Here is a 12445-nt window from a genome sequence, read left to right on the forward strand (position 1 = left end):
CAGCCTGCTGGTGCTGTGGGCTCGAGTGCACCTCATGGTTGACTGAGGAGGCAAGACCAAGGGACACCGGTTCGTTACATCCTTGCCCAGCGGGGCAGCCACCGCGGGCTTCCCGTGGGCAGCAAGCACTGAGACTCCTGCGTGCCCCGAACGCGAGGTACAGTTGTGCGAGTGACCGCTGCCCCACAGCTTGGGATGGCTCAAGTCCCGTCCGGCGGTATCGCACTTAGCCCTACCACGGGAGTCCAAGGCACGCACCTCTCCCGGAAGCTGCGGAAAGAGCCGAAGCTCTCCGAGTGCAGCCGATGAGGGTCGGGGCCCGGCCGGAGCTGTCGCTGCTCCCCGCTAGGAGGCGGCAGTGGGCGGACGGGCGGGCGGCCTCGCTCCCCACCGCCCTCCTCGCCGCGCCCCGCCCCGCCCAGCCCAGCCCAGCCCAAGGCGCAGGAGCCGGCGGCAGCGGTCCCGGCGGTGCTGCGTTCCGCACCTGCTCTCTTCGGTGTTCGTCGTGGCGGCGGCCGCAACGGCCTTCCGCGCCCCCGGGGGCGGCGGGGTGGCTGCGAGGCAGGTACCGGGCCGGCTGCGATCCGGGCGCGGGAGAAGTTGACGCTGCCGGGGCGCAACCGGGCGGGGGTGGGAGGGCTGCCGTGCCCGGAGCTTCAGGCTCCGCGGAGCGGGCGCTGGAAAGCGGCGGCTGTTCCGGGCGGCGGGGCTGAGCGCGGTGCCGGCTGTCAGCGGGCGGCCCGGGGCGCGGCGGGGCTCCGCCCGCTGCCCTTCGTCCTCTCGGCCCTGCGCCGCGACGGGGCAGCGGGGCGGGCTGCGTTTCACGCAGTCTCGGCTGCCTCTGTCCCACCTTCTCCTATTGAGCTGCCGTGCCTGCCGGGTTGGGGCTGGGGCACCGCTCTGCGTGTTCTTTCTGCTCCCATACCTGTGTAACAGAGATCAGAGTTACTTAGTGCTTTGGTAACGCTAAATGCTGCTGCCCTAAACAGTCCTTTCGATAGAAAGGTGTATGGAGGAGGTGTTAAAGTTGCATGCGGTTGCATAGAAAAGTTATTGATAAGAAGTGACTCTGGAGTAGGTGCACTCATGCTGCCTTGTGATAGAAGTGCACTTTCCCTTTAAAAAGGCGTTTGTATCTGAAACCGGTCTGTAGGGGGAAACACATTGCCCTTACCAAAGGGAACATGGAGGCAAAAGGTCTGCCTGATTACCTGTATGGGAGGACTTACTAATGAAGTACAGATAATGAATTTTCTGTTCTTGGTATGCTATTGCACTGTCTTGTGGCAGAAGTATCTTGGTGTACAGGTGACAGGTCTGATACTGACAAGGCTTTGGTGTTACTGGTGGATGACAAGCTGGATATCAGCTAGCAATGTGCCCTCGCGGCCCTGAAGGCGAACTGTATCCTGGGAAGCATTGCCAGCAGGGAGAGAGAGGTGATCCTGCCCCTCTGCTCTGCACTGATGAGGCCTCACCTGGAGTACTGCATCTAGTTGTGGAGTCCTCAGTACAGGAGAGATGTGGACCTCATCCAGAGGAGAGCCACAGAAATGACCCAAGGGATGGAACAGGCTGAAAGAGCTGGGGCTGTTCAGCTTGGAGAAGAGAAGGCTCTGGGAAGACCTGAGGGTGGCCTTTCAGTGTCTAAAGGGAGGTTGTGGAAAGGAAGGGGACAGTCTCTTTAACACAGTCTGTTGTGATAGGACAAGGGGAAATCATTTCAAACTAAAAGAGGGTACATTTAAATTGGACATGAGAAGGAAGATTTTTACAGTCAGGGTAGTGAGGCACTGAAACGTTGCCTGGAGAGGTGGTGAATGCCCCATCCTTGGAGGCAATCTAAGTCAGGCAGGATGGGGCTCTGCACACCCTGACCTGCTGTAGGTATCCCTGTTCATTGCAGAGGAGTTGTCCTAGATGGCCTTTAAGGGTCCCTTCCAACTCAAATGATTCTGTGATTCATCTTTGTTTTATAGTTCATAAGAACAAATGTGATATTCCAAATATTTAAAAGCGCATTGAACAAAACAGATAATCAAAGCCACTTGTTTCTTCAAATGAGGTGAATTTTGTGTCATAAAGCACTGTAATAATCATCGGCAGTGGTTTCCTGGAAAACCTCTCAGCACTTGTCATCTCCCTCAGAGATCTAAGAAGCACTTATTTGGTGCCTATTATCACCTTTTTTTTGCACATGTGAAGGCTGAGGTTCGTGGTTTCAGAACAGAACTTTTGGGTACTATCACAATGATGTGTTGTACTTCACAAGAATTACTGTTTGTGTTCAGCCTCCAGAATACCTCTGGTGCTAATTAAGACAGTCATATGACTGCAATTAAGCAAACACTGTGATATAGTGGCATATCCAGGAAGCTACATAACTGCTTCTTAAATTATCATTCTGTTTTCTTGGTTCTTAAGTTATCAGTGTGTTGACAATGATGCTGAGTGCTGAAAATGATAATGGAAAAGCTGGTGTGGTGGTGGTGACATTGCTTTTTTTGCCTATGCTTGTAGGTTGTCACATGGTAAATGTTTTTATCTCTTCCAGTGGTCTGAAGTTGCACCTAAATCTTGAAGATCTTGGGTGGTTTTTCTTAATAATCAATACTGTAGTAGAGGCAGTTGCCTGTACTTTTGTAAGCTGTGACCTACTTTCTGTATTGATGGGTAGATAGCTGTTCACCAACACTACACGAGTAACCTTACACTGGAAGTGTTGTATGCAGAAACCACCAATGCTAAATTCTGCTGGGTGGACTGAATGCAGATACGGTGCACAGCTGTTCTGTGTGTACTCAAATGCTGGCACCCACTTATGGGACTATTTACTCATTACAAATTGAGCAGTTAAAAGGAAACAGAGCTTAATGGGTCCGGAGGATCATTGTTACCATTATTATTTGGAGTGTCCATTGTGAGTTTTATAGGAACCTTGTAACGTTCTCCTGTACAAAAGAATTTAATACGTCTTGCAGCCATACAGATGAGAACTGAAGACAGTCAGAAGGAACAGTGTGTGGTCATAGGATCGTAGAACATCCTGAGTTGGAAAGGAACTGCAAAGATCATTGAGTCCAACTCCTGGCTCTGCACAGGACCACCCAAAATCAGACCGTGCAAGATCTACTGACAAGTTTGCATTGAAGTGGAAAAGCAAGAGAATGGCATTTTTCAGTTATTTGCATGGAACTACAGCCTGGAGTCTACCTAGCAGCCTAGCCCAGGCTGTGTGGAAGTATTAGCGTCAGCCAGAAACACTGCCTGCAGTTCTGTTTTGGAGTTGGATGCTTTTCATTAGCTGCGGTGTTTCTTGTTATCAGGGCCCAGAAAAGCCAAAGGTGTGTACAGTCTTACCTCATGACAAGTGTAAATTAATGAGAGGTGGGTTAATGTTTTCTGTTGGGCTGTTTGCTGAGGGGAAGGAGCAGGTACGGAGGCATAGGAGTGGAGTAACAGATGTGCTGCAAGTTCCATCCTGACTTCTCTTGAGATAATTTAATCTATCTGTACTCTAAGATACCATTGGCTTCGTATCAGCATGTACTGAACATTACAGGGAGTTCTAATTTCTATTATTAGCATTGTAATATTAAACTTTGTCATGTATCCTGTATAGGGCTTTGTATTCCATTTGTTTCTTCCTTTCATATCCTTTCACATAAAATACTTATTGAAATCATAGGAAATCTGATAGTATATGAAAAATTCTCCTATAGCTTGATTTATGAGGCTTTTTTCTTAATTTTGTTTTCTTTCTGTACGCAAATTACATACAAACCTCAAAGAATCTTTTCCAAAAGGAAAATACAGATGTTTCTTCACATAACTCAGTGGCTTGAGCCGTGCTGAAGTCTGGTCAGGCATATCTGCTAGTTTTTGTTGTAGATTTCTGAGCATTGTGAGTGAGTAATGGAAACAAAGGATTCCCATTTGCTGAACCAAGATGACTGAAGAGAAAGTTCCAAAACTTAGGAGTACTGGTGAGGCCACAGCTGGAGTGCTGTATCCCGTTTTGGGGCCCACAGTGGAAGCAAGCTGTGGATGTGCTGGAAAGGGTTGAATGTCAACGAGATGATGAAGGGACTGGAACATGTCTTCTATGAGAGAGCTGGGACTTAGCCTGGAATAGAGGAGGCTCAGAGGGAACCTCATCAGCGTCTATAAGTACTTGAAGAGAGGATGTAATGAAAATGGAGCCAAACTCTTTTCAGTGCTTACAGTGCCATGACAAGAGGCAGTGGGTACAAACTGCCATGTAGAAGGTTCCCTCTAAACGCCAGTGCAGTGAAGCAGTGGTGCAGGCTGCCCAGAGGTTGTGGGGTCTCCTTCCTTGAGATCTTCAGAAGCTGCCTGGATGTGGGCCTGGGCACCCTGCTCTGGGTGTTCCTGCTGGAGCACAGAAGGACCCAGAGCGCCCTGCCAGCCTCAGCCATGCTGTGAGTCTGTGATGCAGAAGGCTTTCATTGCACTGCTTTCCTTCATCTTGTGAGCCTCACTTGCACTTAGATGTTTAAGAAGCCTAAGCAAAGTCTGTGTTCTGGGCATACACTAAGAATACAAATTCTTAATAAAGCATGGGAGGTATTTTTAAAACTTCAGAGAAGTTGGGAGAGATGAAGATACATATCTGTATTTTCACCATGCTGATAATTCTTCAGGCTTTGGCTAGGGCATGGCCTATGTCTGCAGTTCTAGGACATTCTGTTCTCACATGGTGTTGCTATCTCTTCATGCTTCATGCCTGTTAACAATGCTTCTTTTACAGGATTGTATCAGATAAAAGACTCTTCTCACCATTTGTTTAACAGGAGAGCATAGCACTCAGTGAGGAGTGTGATGGACCTCTGCAGGCTGTACACCCCTTAATCTGAAGCCAGCCTCCTACCCTAACTTCCTCTGAAATGAAAATGACTAGGATTGAACTAATCTGAATATTTCTGTGACTAGGTTTCCCTTGTAAAAGTTCTCAAAATCTCTTTTGAGTAGGAAGATTAAAGAAATTTAGACTATGGAGCTTTAAAGACAAAATAGAAATCGCAGGAAACAGCAAAGCTTGTACATGGCCCAGGTATCTATTGATCTCCCATACTGACTATAACAGTTATCACTTCCCTCTCTTGACAAGTTTAGGTTTCATACAAGCACTTACAGCAACATATGGCAGAGAGAGGGGGAAATAAAGAGTATCCCAGGCTGTGACGTATGGTTAAAGGACAAACTGAGGAAATTATTTCAGAACCTGGTATTTAGAGGAACTCTTTGAGCTAAAAGGGTGTAATCAGTGTTTTAGTAGAAGGAATTGAGGGCTTCTTGAAAGGTACTGCTTTGCCGAAAGAGGAACAGGTACCATTCCTTACATCACAGAGCAGAAATACAACAAAGAAGTATGTTGTATGCCTGCTTGCATCAATCAATCGCATGTGTTTCGGGAGGTGAAATGTAGTTCCAGTTTGCTTGATGCAACTTTGAGTGGTTCTGATGGATGCCAGTAGTATTACCTAGGGCTGGATACCTCCACAGCATTTAACATATCAAGATTATGCCATGTACACCAAGTAAAGCTATATGGGTTTACATATATGTAAGCTTATTTTCGAGTCTATTTGTTATGTGCACTACCAACCAGGACTGAATAAGACTTTTGTAAAATAGCTGTGGAAAAAGAGCAGTTATTAGAAACTGAAATCAACACTAAGGTATTACAGAAACAAGTGAAATGATGTTCTGGGTGCACTTAGAAGTATTAAAGTGATTCTGATTTGACATCTTGTTCACTGATTTCTTTCAGCCCTCTCTTTCCACTCCCAGACAAATTCTGGGCTGCTGTGTATGGAGTTATGGAAAGCAAGCAGCTTGTAACACCCAGCTGTGATGAGTAACCAGGGCTGTTTCCCTACCAAGTTATGTGAGACTGTTACACTTTGTGGAGTGACGCATTTTATGAATCAAAGTTGGGAGTGTGAGCTGTGAGTTGTATCCGCATGGTTTTTTGTTCTGTACCACTTGCGTTGTTTTGCCTGCAGTTGTGAATATGGATCCCGCTGTTCAATATTGGGCTTCTCCCAGCACTTAGCCGTGGTTATGTTATGCAGAGACCTGATCTCTGGGGTTTGATTTTTCTTTTTCTTTCTTTCTTTTTTTTTTTTTTTTTTTTTTTTTTTAAATATAGTATTTTTATCCCAAGTATTGAGTAAATGTGTGATCATCTTTTATTTCAACATCTCTGTTAGTAAGAAATGTTTTTCCTAGTCGTTTTATTTTATATTTTTGAATATAGTAGATGGAAGTTCTTGAACCATAATGGTACAAGTAGATACACCACTTTTGTTGTAGGCCAGCTTGGATGTGTACCTGAAGTTAAGCACTCAACAGGGATCTTTTGGTTGCTGTGGTTGCATCAGCGCTGTAGTGGTTTACCTGGAAGAGAACGTTTTCTCAAATGTGTTGCTAATGTTCTAAATAGCACATTCAGAATCTCCAGTCTGCAGATAGAGCGGGCTGTACTTTGGTCAAGCTGAAGATCAACTAGCACATGCTGAAGTACAGCTTTCCTTATTGCTATGTTATTATTTTAGAATGTATTAGTCCACGTTTGCTTTAGAAGACATCTTTGCTGCAACCTCATGAGCACAAGTCGTCTTGATTAGCTTTTGTGTTCTTGTATATAGGGTGGGACAGTTCTAGTTTTCACACATACTTCTTGCAGTGATTGCAGCAAAGCTTTATTAAAGCAGCTCTGTCAAACTTTTTGACTAGAGTTTTGGTCTGGAGTGTGGGTTAACTCATTAGGGTATAGTTGAAACATCTATTGTCTCTGGTTTTGTGTTTGTGGGCCTAGAGCTTCAGTGGATGTTGTTAAGCAACTTTTGATAATTAGACTTCAACGAGATTGAGTTCTTAAATTCTGATAGTTTGCTCTTTCACCTGGCAGTCTTTAGACTACTGTTGTTTACTTAAGATTTTAAGGTCTCCGCCCTTGTGTATTCACAACTCAGCTTCAAATCTGAATTCTCTTAAGTCTTTCATTGATGCAACCATTAGAACCATATTCCTGCAAATTTGGATGATGTGTTAAGATCAGCTGGTGTTTCAGTCAGTCTCCGTTTTGCACAGTGACCCCTTTAACTATGGATTTCTCAGATGCCTCAGAAAACAATGTCACAAACTCTGCTTGGTGGAAACTTACTGATGAACTCCAGTTTAAGTAGAGCATAAGCCACTCAGAATAATCTCGTATGTTGTTCAGGATGTATTTGAAAAGAGATCATGTCTATGTGGAATACTTTTATAGATTGATTCATTTATTAAGGAGCGCAAACTTTTCTTCCCTGCATAATGTTTCTTTAAATACAATGTTTTGCACGGCATCTTAAAATGACAGAGAATTCACTGGTGTGTGAATTTCATGATCTAGTTAAAAGCTTGACCTGTCACTTTGCCTAAGTAGCATAACGCCACAGCTTAGGCTGGTCATGGAGGTAGGCACATTTTTCTTAGCCTTAGTATTTTTATCTCAAGTATTGGATGTGTGTGGTCAGTTTTTATTTCTACATCTGTGTGAGTGATAACATTTACTGCAGTTTTTAATTATAGGAGCAGCTTCATGGTGGAGGAGAATATCTGTTCTTTGTGTCTTAGTCCAGAAATGAGATTTGAAGTATCGCTGGGGAGTTCTAGATTTATAAGTGTGATCCAGTGCTTCATGTATGCTAAACTAACAGAAGCTTTTAATAGCACTGTACGCAAGAGTGCTTTTTAAATTTGAAGTCACGATGGAGTGTGGTGGTTTGTTGTTTTTTTCTATTTATTTATTTATTTTTAAACAAACTTTAGCAACTGATTCTTTTTGCTTTTAGATTTGTTTGTCTTTGGCAACACAGTTAGTTGTTCTTTGAAGCAGTTGCCAGAAAATTTCATAAGCTGAGAGAGAGTCCGTGGGACTGTGCCAGTCAGGGTGCACTACTGGTGTGGCAAGAGACCAAAAATCCACGACAGATTTCAGAACTTGGCGGTGATACTTTCACAGCTGTTTTAATTACAGCTTTCTGTTTGTTGTCTTCAGTGGATTTTAAGTTTATTCTCCAACTTTGTGTGTTTGCTATTCATTTTGAAAGTGCGCATGTTGGGGGTGGGGGGGGAACTATCTGAAGGAAGCTGGTGGTGGTTTGACATTTGAAACTGCTAGAGCTCTAAAACTGTATGGAACAGGGTTGGTATTTTGTAACTAGGAAATGATATAGTATTTAATAATGGAAAAGTTTGTGTATTCTTCTTCTTCTTCTTTTTTTTTTTTTTTTTTTTTTTTTTTTTTTTTTCCCTCGACACATATAACTTTCCTAATTTTCAGATAAATATTTACATTTTGCATTCTGCCCTGCTACTTGGTACCTTTAAACAAAGGCACGCCTGGCTGGTGGAGTGCATGACTGTACTGCTACAGCTCTGCAAAACACACTGAGCTAGCTACCTGCATGCTACCTTCAGCTAGTGCTCTGTATCTGCCAGCTAGCATCTCCCTGGGATGAAGGAGGACTACCATAATGTCAGGTGGTGGCTGAATGCATAGGGTTGCTGCATAACGTTTCTTTAAAACGTGAAACAAACACCTGTTTCTATGTGTATTGCCATCAGGCTATCTCTTTTGACAGTATGTGCTTTTATTGAGCATTATGAAACAGTCACTCCCCAGCAATTTGGAAATATGCTTTTCCATTCTACACAGGAACTTTGGATCTATGAGCTTAATGTAAGGATAGCTGCACATTGAGAAATCATGCTTTTCATACAACCATCGCCTGTTGTATCAAGCATACAACACTTAGAACGCCCATTGTCCCCCTGTTTTCTTACTGATTTAATTCTTCATCAGTATGTTACATAATGTGAAAGTGAACATCCATGCTTAGTTTCTAACTTTCTAAGATTGGAGACTTGTTTTTCTTCTCTAGCCTAGCGTCAGACTGAGTGTTCTAAAAAGATCTTGTGTCTTTCTAAGGGTTCTTGTTCTGTTACTTGAGTGCAGTGAGTGTACAGTAGAAGGGCAGGAAGCAGTGTTCCAATTCCTTACATTGTCCTGACCACTAAAACAAATTTGTGCTTCTTTCATTGGGGTGATTTTATTTTATTTTTAATTTTATTAATTCTAAAATTACTGCATATTGATATGATGTAAGTACTACACTTTGTGATGGAAAATTAATTTCTTCTAATCAGTGTGAACTAAATACACTTGCAGAGTTGTTTAGAACCTGGGAAATCGGTAAACTCTGTTTATTAGGGTACATCTGGTTTTACAGTAAAGGTGTCGCTGGTTGCTTGTTTAGAAATCAAGCGTGGTTTGGAGCACTTGACTTTAGAGTAAGCTGCAATTTTGTGTTAATCAAATAGCATGCATATATATATTTAGTAGAATATGAAGGTAGATATATTCAGAATAGAACTGGTAATAAAGGCACTTTGTAGCTAGAATGAGTTGCTGCTAATTATGTAGAATTCCTGATTCTGAATTCATTCCTGATTCTGACAGGAATATTAAGAAAACCTTGTTGGAGCAAAATATTTGAGCAGTTGAATGACCTTTCTATATAAGAAAAGCTCGCTTAATGTGTTATTGCTCTTAGATAATGAATGAGGAATCTGACTCCTCCTTAAAAACAAATTCTGATAGATAAAATCCATCAACATCTGTTTAGATTGATTAATGAACGGAGAGCTTAGCAAGTAAGGCTTTAGAATCTAATAAGGCCTGTAAGTGTAAGGTTAGCTGTATCATTGGGTATTTTGAAGAAGGAGAGATTTTGTTACTGCTATCAGTTACAACTCTGTTACTTGTTAACTAGTGTGTGTTTAGGTGTTGGGCTTATTTAGAGTAGAGTCCGGTTCAATTCTAGGGTCAATCAAACTTTGTGTGCGGTTGTTGGGTTTTTTTTTGTTTTTTTTTTTTTTTTTTTTTTTTTGTTGTTGTTGTTTTTCTTTTTCCTAATTTTCCAGGAAATAAATCTTGCCCAGTTTAAGACATATTTAATATTTCTCTTTTTGGGTGTCTGAAGAAAGCAGCCAAAGACAAATATAAGCTGTGTTATGCTGGTGTGAAAAGTTAGCATGTTTCTTGGAGGCTGCCAAGTGCAACAACTGATTTATCAAAGGTGAAAATAGTTTTTTTTTTTGTCTCCTGCCTTTATCTGTGACTTCAAGCATTCATAAACAGAAAACACTGATTCGAATGCCAAACCCAGTTTCATCCCTTTTTTTAATGTATGAATATAGAACTATAAACTACTTCTAAGCTCAAGTTAACATGCTTATCCTAAAGATTTTCAGTATACAAGCAGATTATTGACCAAATGTTACAGGAACCCTGAAGAATGTGTTTCCATGTCACCTCTGCTGACTTGGCTGTCATGGTCCTAGATCAGCCATAGAGTTGCTGATGTTCACGAGCTGCAAGGCCTAGAACTGTGTAGGGCTCTTAGTTGGTTATATTTGGCTCGTGTTGTTCAGGGAAGTGCATTAGCTTGTGGCAGCAAGGAAAGAATTAATCTTCACAACCGTTTGCTGTACATTCTAAGGCAAGGTTGAAGTCCTCTCTTAGGAAACAGAAAAGCTGGTTTTACTGCATTGCTCAAATAGTAGCTTCAAGGGGACCGGCAAACATGCCTCTCACCATTAAGTGAGGTCAGCTGGTGCAATGGGCTGAGCTTCGCTAGTCTCTTCCCTTTTATTCTTTAAGTTCTCTTTGGGTAATGGATATCCAGTGAGTATGCAATATGAAAGCTTCGGTTTCTTTGGTTTCTTTCATTTTTGTCATGTGCTGTTGGGTGGTCACAAACAACGTTGGATCAAGTGAACATTCAACTCCTGAATGTTTTGTTGTCTGAAGGACATGCAAGTGGTTCATCCATTCTGTTAATCTCTGGGTCTGCTGGTTATTAAGCTATGAGCTGTTGAAGGACTGGTGTACAGAAGAGGCTGACAGGTTAGTGCTTGCTCTAGGGGAAAGCCTGATGTGTGGGATTCAGCAGATTTGTACTCTGTTGTGCCACTGAGTAGTGAGAGAGCAGGTTCTTGTCTTGGGTTCTAGGTCTGCTTCTGTTGTGTCCCTTCTGCATCCTCTAACTGAAAGCTGTGCAAGAAGAGAGTGAGACCTGGCAGTACTGAAACATACATGGGACTTAAAGTCAAGGGAGGGAAGGAGGGGAAGGGACCAGAAGATAGGAAGAGCTGATTTGGAGACGCTGCAGCCTAGGACTGTAAAATAAAGACTTGCAGGCAAACAGGCAAACTAGAGTTTCTGATTGGGTTCTACACAGATCAACATGTTTCCATGATGGTTCCCACCATTTTCAGATACAGTTCTGTTCAGAAACTTACCACTTTTGTTCTATTGTGTTGTATTAGCACTGTTAGTGTAGGTGGGTTGCTGTTCTCTTTCAAAGTGGTATTTTTTGCTTTTGTTTCTAGAAGTGAAAACCTGTTAGTTCTGTCTCTGCTGTAACAAGCTAAAAGCATGTCTTATTGGTTATAGCATCTGTACTATAGTGTTTAAATATTCTTTTAACTTCTGGAACTTGCACATTTGCTTAATATATATAGGCAATTGAATATTTTTAAGATGCACGAATGTCACAAAGTGACGGGATACCAGTGAAGGATAAATGATGCAACTGATAGTTAAATATAGCAGTCATTGACTGCAACGATTGGATTCCAGTAGCTGGGCTGTTACTTACGTACCTCATCTGTTCTGGAGTTGTGCTCTTCTTAAAGTGAAGCAAGCCCAGTCCCATAAAGTGGTGAGAGTGATATGCAAGTGATCAGGGACATCCCAGGCATGCCTGTGTGCCTTGGCAGTTTGGGGTACAGTGCCAGAGGCAGTCACCAAAAGGGTCACTAATATATTGCAAGTTATTCAGTAATGTCTTAAAAAGTAGTTACATATATTGTCAGCAATAATTATTCGAAATAAGTGTTCTGAAGGCATTAGCTCTTAATCCCTGTCTATGCCTGCTGCACTGCTGATGGTAAGACATGATAATTGTCAAGGTTGGGATAGTTCTCACAGTACAGAGTTTTCACAGTCCTCACTTATGTTATCCAATAATATGATACACCCGTGTGGTGTGCTGAAATTTGAGGGTGAAACTTTTACTGTACTAAACAACATGTTTACTGCTCCTGCTATTTGGAGCCTTTTTTTGTTTTTTATTAATTAGATTCCTGAATAGAAGAAAAAATATTTGCCTTAACCCGGTAAACTCTGGAATAGATTTCTGAGAGAAGTAAAGGAACCTTGCTTGTTGCAGAAATATTTAAGATTTGACTTCATGAGACCTTGGAAGACCTAATTTAAAGCCTTGCTTCTTAAGAACGATTGGATCTGATGATCTCCGGAGATCCCTTCCAAACGAGACCTTTTTGTGTTTCTGTAATGTAGGTCATG

At 42.5% G+C, this 12445-nt stretch overlaps 1 protein-coding gene across 3 annotated transcripts in view; it reads left to right on the plus strand.

The window, feature by feature from the left end:
• The first annotated feature begins 427 nt into the window (after positions 1 to 427).
• Positions 428 to 12445, plus strand: part of PTPN3 (protein tyrosine phosphatase non-receptor type 3) — a 114635-nt gene continuing 102617 nt past the window's right edge. The window contains exon 1 of one of the 3 annotated variants that reach the window (XM_072329831.1): positions 428 to 565. The gene's annotated coding sequence lies outside the window, so the exon portion shown is untranslated. The remainder of the gene's footprint in view (positions 566 to 12445) is intronic. The other 2 variants (XM_072329832.1, XM_072329830.1) reach the window with 2 other exon arrangements.

Source organism: Excalfactoria chinensis, chromosome 2 (assembly GCF_039878825.1).
Source record: "Excalfactoria chinensis isolate bCotChi1 chromosome 2, bCotChi1.hap2, whole genome shotgun sequence".
Lineage (NCBI taxonomy): Eukaryota > Metazoa > Chordata > Aves > Galliformes > Phasianidae > Excalfactoria > Excalfactoria chinensis.